Consider the following 7,616-nt stretch of genomic DNA (forward strand, 5'->3'; position numbering starts at 1 on the left):
AGCTTTCGGGGAAAATCGGATTCTCATTGAAATACGACCGCATCAACTTCTCATGCCCTTCAATCCTTTCTCTCCACAACTTCTGTCTACCGAACACCGATCAACCAAATTTTGGCCTCTTAACGGCGCGGTATGCTAATAGTATCGATATGTTCTCCTCTTATTCTTGGTCGAACTCGTCATCCGATGAATCATATGATGAACTCTACAAACATATGTATGAAATTACTTCACTATGAACTATTGTAGCTAATAGAGGTCGGCCGGAGGAGGTTCATACCTTGCAAGCAAATGAGCGAGCACCACGGGCGCGCCATGTTGCTAGCAAGCTCGAGGACGACGAGGACGACGTGTCGACGCCTGCGCGGAGGAGAACGCGACGGCGGCGCGAAGGGGGCCGCGGAGAAGGAGCGCCGACTACAACTCGTCGCTGGCGGCGCGCGAGCGACACAAAGGCGGCGGAGCGTCCGCCGCTGCCAGGAGGAGGTGCTGGCGACGCGGATCTACGACGCGGCGGCGCGCAGAAGCGGGGGCGGCGGCGGAGTCGACCGGCGGCGGTTGGATTTCGCGCCGGCGGTAGGTGGGGAAATGGGCGCGGGCGTGGGTGGGGGGAAATTTCCAGCCGTTGGCTTTTTCGCGCTTGGACGAGCGTTGCCGCGCGCTGTAGCCGACGCGCCAGATATGCCGCTCCGGTTTGTGCAAAACGCCGCGCGCCCTAAAAAATTTATAGCGCCGCGCCGTTTACCGCGCCTGCTGGAGCGCCTCATTCCCTCCCGCGCGCGCTATATCGGACGTTTTTATGCCGCGCGGCCTATATAGCGCGTCCGTTGGAGATGCTCTAAGGCCTATCCCAATTACGGAGTAATCAGCGAAGTGCACCCGCTACCCAGTTTCCCGGAAGAGGTGATAGGCGGCATTGTCATTCGCCAGTGTGGCATGAGTTCATTCGTGGAACTGTAACACGGTACTAGAGTAAACATGACCCTTTTTTTCAGAAGAGGAAATCTGGAAAGAAAAATAGGCAAGATGGAGTACTGCATTACTTTTTCGGAGCAGTGTTCTCTCCGCAGCTGCAGTGCCATGATTCATGGTGTTTTGGCACCAAGTAAGAAAAGCATGGTAGCAAGAACTGCAAGATCCATGTTGCCGGAGACAGATACGGACGGAATCAGCGTGGTTCATGCTTGATTTGGCTCGCGTTGGATGTTGGTTCGGATTAAGCCTGTCTTCGGAAAGATACAGCTCCGTACCATTCGTTTTTATTAACAATATAAATTTAGTCCAGGGCACCGGATTGCTATCATGCTATGGCAATGTATTCTTGTCAAGGATGAATAAGTAGTGGTTCTACCCATCTGTTGTATGGTTGTCTCCGTAAGTTTGACGGTCTTAAATTTCAGATTTAACCAGGCACACCGGCAAGTCACTTGACTGCATAAGGAAATACATGTGTTCAATTCAGTTAAGGGAACAAAACAGTACCAGTCTTGTCATTCAGTTCCCGCGTTCCTGAATCCCAAGTTCACGAATTCATGCTGGTGAAGTATTTCTACGAGCCACCCTTTCCACGGTACCGTGCAACTTGCCAAAGCACAGCACAAAAGAATTTGCATATAAGTATTGGTTAAAGTCAAACTTCGTAAAATTTAATCGTCTATATTGATAAAAATATAAACATATTCATTAAATAATAATATTTTTAGAATTATTATAAAATTTATTTTTACATTATATGTATTTGACATGGTAGATCTTTGTATTATTATCTATATTCTTAGTTAAAATTTACACAATTTAACTTGCATGAAAAAATTATACACAACATAAAATAGGCAGGAGGGAGTATAATCTTCTTTTTTGCTTTCGGACACGATTTAGTCTCTACAGCTCACTCCGCGCGCTTGCATGTAAACCTCTCAAACCGTTTATCGATTCTTGATACAGTAATGTTATGTGTACGGGTTCACAAGTGTTCGCCGTAAGTGCAGTTCAAAGGTGTAGCATTGTTGTTCTCGCTATATTCTTACTGACGACTTCATATCCACAAGGGTACAAATCTATACCTAATAATAAAAATAAAAGAGCTTCTTGTTGGTCCGTTTTTTATTGTCTCTAAGGTTGGTCAAAATTACACTTAGTGCCACCCTTAAGTTAGATACCGCTTCGTCCTTCTGATTGTCCGTCTCGTAAAAAAATAATTAAAGTAGGCCGCCGCGCGCACGGAGGAATCCCAGTCTTCCCAACTCGATTCCCCCGACCCGCATAGCGCCGGCCGGCACGTCCACAGCCGCGAGCACTTCTTTCATCATCCTGCCTTGTTTGAGGCATCTCCTTTCGCGGATCCGGTGCGGTTAAGAGCATCTCCAGACGCGTCCCCCAAATGAGGTTTGGGGGACCGCAGACAAAAAATGAGGAAAAAAATTGTCCAATCGCGTCCCCCAAAGCTAATTAGCGCTTCATAGAGTCTCTACCGGGGACGCCGGACACAAAAATAGCGTCCGGACGTATGCATGCAGCCCCTAGTCCCCACATACTAGTCTCTTTCCCCAAACTTTCTCTCACCTACTTTTCCCACATGGGGTGGTCCCTTCTATTAAAATGCATGCATCGATGCTCTAAGCATCCCAGATTACTCGCTCAGGTCATCCCGCATCTTGCACCGGGTTACAGGTACCTTCCTCTGGTCCGTCGACGACCTCGTGTGGAGGAGCAGGCGGCGGCCGCCGGTGAGGCCACGCAGAAGGCGGTGGGAGAGCAGCCGCGTGTGGCGCTGTCTGTACAGGAGGTAGGATCCAAAGTTGGGCCGAGCTAACGGTTGGCATATGTTCGTAAGAAAAAAACACCGAAGTCTCCCCTGTTCCCCACCGTCCTCCGTCTACCGGCCTTCCGCCGTCGCCACTGAAAGATTCGTCCTGAAATCTGCAGAAACTTCTCCAACGAACCCCAAATCTCCGTGATTCACTTGCTCTGCAGATTTTTTTTCTTGAAGAAATTCTATGGATTTGAATCGCTCGATTAGGTGGAATTTCTGTGGGGATTTTATTTGGTTTCTCATTCGGCCGGGCGGAGTTGAGAGACGAGCGCGGCGCAGGGTGGCACCCTGGACGTCCTCCCGCGCATGGTCTCCGGCGCGGCCGCTGTAACCATCGAGCTCCGGGACGAGCGCCGCTCCAGCCCCTGAGCTCCAACAGGAGGGTGCTGGAGAGAGGGGCGGCCCTCCATCGAGCGACAGGCTGCACGCCTCCCTCGAGATCTCAGCAGGGGAGAGCAGGGGAGAGATGGGGATGGAGACTGCCAGGATGGAAAGGCCGTCCATGACCATGAGGGGAGGGCTGGAGGAGGACGACCATGTCGCAGAACGAGGAACTGCTTCACGTGGCTACTACTGAAACGAGGAGGAGCAGGCCAACGAAGACTGGCGATGACGAGTACAGCTTGTGTGGGTGTTAGTTGCACATGTATACCGTGGTTCAGTTTAAATACACATATTTTAATTTGTGCAATTAAAATTCACTCGAATATTGGTATTTACTATGTAATCTGAAGTTTGAAATTTGAACAAATTGCGAGACACCATATTATGGAGAAAATTTGAGTATTTGATTAATTTAACTATTTCACACTAAAATTATGTTCAAACTTAAATTGTCAATACGTAGTTCAAAACTAGACTGTAAATGATAATTGGGTTTAGATAATTTGGGAGATCACCAAACACGAGGTGTCCCTTAGATATATTACCCGTCTCCCGAATTGTTTGGTCGTCTCTGAAATGGAAAAACACTTCAAGTTGCCCTAAGGGAAGGAAACATAGATGCTTTGTGGATATGGATTTTTTATTTCTTTTAATCGATGGAAGAGCAGTAAGATATCAACATAAATGGTTACAGATTCTTTGAGATCCACCAATAATTTGATCGCTTATCTTATCGCCGGTGCATTTCCTAGTCTACTCCTACGTTAGAATCTTTGGTCAAAGTTTTCTTGACTTTTTTGTTACAACGGCAGTAAACCATAGAACAATTCAAAATAAAATTAATAAAATGCGGCAAGCTCTAGAAAACAGATAGTTCACGCGGCACAACACATGACAGTCAACTATTTTTTTTTACCGCCCACAAGTGATGAACTATATCACTTGTACCTGCAGATGAACATGTTCGTCATGGATTTTGATTTGATGCAGCTATCTGACAGGAACCATGTAGCTATCTGACAAATCATTGGCTAACCAAGATGCAGATTGTACTTGACCACTCAGGTTTGTTCGGAGGAATATGTTGAGACACGCGCATGAATGTAAAATCAGACTATCCGAGCATAAACGCAAGAGCATATTCTTTTGTGCTGTGCTTTGGCAAAGTTGCACGGTACCGTGGAAAGGGTGGCTCATAGAAATAACTTCACCAGCATGAATTCGTGGACTTGTCACCTGTAGGCTCATTGGCATTCAGGAACGCGGAAACTGAATGACAGGACTGGTACTGTTTTGTTTCCTTAACTGAATTGAACACATGACAGTCAAGTGACTTGCCGGCGTGCCTGGTTAAATCTGAAATTTAAGACCGTCAAACTTACGGAGACAACCATACAACAGATGGGTAGAACCACTACTTATTCATCCTTGACAAGAATACATTGCCATAGCATGATAGCAATCTGGTGCCCTGGACTAAAGTTATATTGTTAAAAACGAACGGTACGAAGCTGTTCTTTCCGAAGACAGGCTTAATCCGAACCAACATCCAACGCGAGCCAAATCAAGCATGAACCACGCCGTTTCCGTCCGTATCTGCCTCCGGCAACATGGGTCTTGCGGTTCTTGCTACCATGCTTTTCTTACTTGGTTCCAAAACATCATGAATCATGGCACTGCAGCTGCGGAGAGAACACTGCTCCGAAAAAGTAATGCGGTACTCCATCTCTACATATTTTTCTTTCCAGATTTCCTCTTCTGAAAAAAAGGGTCATGTTTACTCTAGTACGGTGTTCCAGTTCCACGAATGAATTGATGCCACACTGGCGAATGGCATGCCGCCTGTCACCTCTTCCGGGAAACTGGGTAGCGGGTGCGATTTGTAATTTATTTTTCCTCCTGGGCACGTGCACTTGGCAGATTAATTGGGATAGGCCTTAGTCTAATCAAGCAATGATCATCGAAAGAATGGGTCTCGGCCGTTCCTGCGTAGCTCGTGGATTGCTGACTACTGCTTCCTCGAACTTCTAGGTATGTATCGTCAGGTGAGCGCGGCGCCCCGCTCGGCAGAAGGTGAAACTCTTTTTTATTCCAGAATACATTCTGAAATGTGTAGCAGATTTCATAAAAGGAAGAGGCCAAGACGGCCTGTCAAACGGCTACGCAGTCAAACACGACGCCACCGGGTTTATAACACAACCCACACGGCCGCACCAACCAAATGACTAAGGATTTATTTGACTCACATGATTTTTCATCGAATCTCGTTTATTAGTAATTTTATTTTGAAAGGCACAAAATCATTATTTTTGTACTTTTATGTCTTAGGAACCTCCTGGAACACAATTACATCATAAAATTTATCTAAAATGAAGGGAGCATGAATCGAAACTTAACAAGGGATCAAAGTGGGGAACAGGTAGCACCTAAGACTAGTCACAATGGGAAGTATTATACACTAGTATTATGCACATGATACTAGTTTATGATACTACCCCACAATGCATAGTATCATAGGATAGTATCATAGTATCGGGGGCAGCGTTTTGGCTCCGGAGTCTAGCTACTACTGAAATCTTGGCCACGGAACATACTATCTAGATCTGTGCCAAAACCACTTCCGTGTCAGACACGTGCGTGCAGAAATTGGTGTACTGATGAATGGGTATTGAGTACAGGGTACATGGGCCCACGGCTGGACGGTAGAATTTTGAATCGACCGTTTATGCAGAGCTAACGCTACCTCCCGGATGGATATGGACTGGTGGTCTAGGATTTCTGTTGACTGATGGACTATGGTCCACAATTTCTATGGAATGCATGCTGGAGGACTGGTCGCTTCTTGATCCAAATATGCATCTGCGTCTCCAAGGTAGTACTAGTCTGGATGTATTGAATTATGTATCTGCGCCTGTATGTTGCAGCAATGCAGCTCACTTGTCGTTGCGGACGGCTCAAAATAGCTTTCAGCGATCAGCAATTCTGATAGCCGGCGTCGAGTACACAGGCAACGACAGGCCGCCGTGCGCAGCCGCAAGGTGCAGCCGGGCGCCGAGTAACTCCAATATGATGAACTACCGATTCAAATGTGATTGGACTGATCCGTTCGGTGCGACCCATCGATATATTAAATTTGAAAAACCGATGCGTTTGCGCGCACAACATGCATGTCCTCCCATATTCGCCCACGTGAATTGAGAGTCCACATGACAATGGTCCAACGACTTTCTTCCTCTAGCCACCAATGAAAGTAGGCTTACTTCAAAGCTGCCTATGTCGCCCGATGCCCCGTGCTACTGCTCTAGCCGCGCCGCCCGACTTCTGGGATAGCCGTCTGCTTTCATCAATGTCGGCGTTTCGCCCCCTGCCAGCATCCAATGTCTTGGCTTTTTAAGTAGGCCAGCGGGGCAGCAGCGGCCATTTTCTTCCGCATCCTCATCTTCTTCCATTCCCCCACCACCACCATAGGCATCTCGACAGTCATGGATGGCGGCATAGGCTCGAGGTGAGGGCATCTAGGACAGCCACCGGGCCCTGGGCGTGGCCGAGGCCGAGGCCCGCCAAGGAAGGCGTGGTGGGAGAGGCTAGTTTCAACCGCCACCGTCCCCGTCACCATTGCCATTCCCATCGCCGTCCCCATCGACACCATCGTCGGCATCACCATCCACTTCGTCGCCCGAGCCCATCGCCATGGACTTTTCTTGTTTCGAGTTCGGTAAACAATAATAAATATTTTTAAGAATTCAATAAACAATAATAATTTTTGCAACGTAATTTTGTATACAAGAAAACAAATAATATGCAATTGAAATATTAAATTGGCAAGTTGCATACATTGACAGATAGAAGGTTTAGCTACGGTCTAGGGTTAGGTCTGGCGATCTCGTAGGCGACTGCGCCGCACCTATCCTGACCGGGAGCAATTCGTGTATGAGAGGTTTACGAGTTTTGGAGTTGGATTCGGTCCCGGATCTCGTGAAGCTGGAGGATTGTGGTGCCTCCGTTCTGGCTGCGGGTAGAGTCCGTGCTGTCCATGGCGGATCTGAGGGCCTTATGAAGAGGGAGCCGCCAGGTTTCCCACCACGCCAGTTTGAGTACTTCGCAAACCCTCTGTTCGATCCTGATCCCAGCAAACTTGCTCCTGATCTAGTGATGGCGGCTTCTAACGATGGGGGTGATTATGGGGGAACCGCTGAGGATCCTACCCACCCGAAGTCGTTGGATCGTCGGTCATTGCTGTTGAGGGAGAGGTCGGTGGACGTAGATCGTTTTGAGGTGGAGGAACTAAGCTCAAGCAATTGGCACCCGCCAAAATTGGATGGACTAGGGGCAGACGAGGAGGATCTGAGGGGAGGGGAGGTCGATATGGAGGATGACGCTTTTGTCGAGGAAGATCCGGAGGATGTACAAGATCAGGCTC

Source organism: Lolium perenne, chromosome 2, assembly GCF_019359855.2.
Source record: "Lolium perenne isolate Kyuss_39 chromosome 2, Kyuss_2.0, whole genome shotgun sequence".
NCBI classification, from domain to species: domain Eukaryota; kingdom Viridiplantae; phylum Streptophyta; class Magnoliopsida; order Poales; family Poaceae; genus Lolium; species Lolium perenne.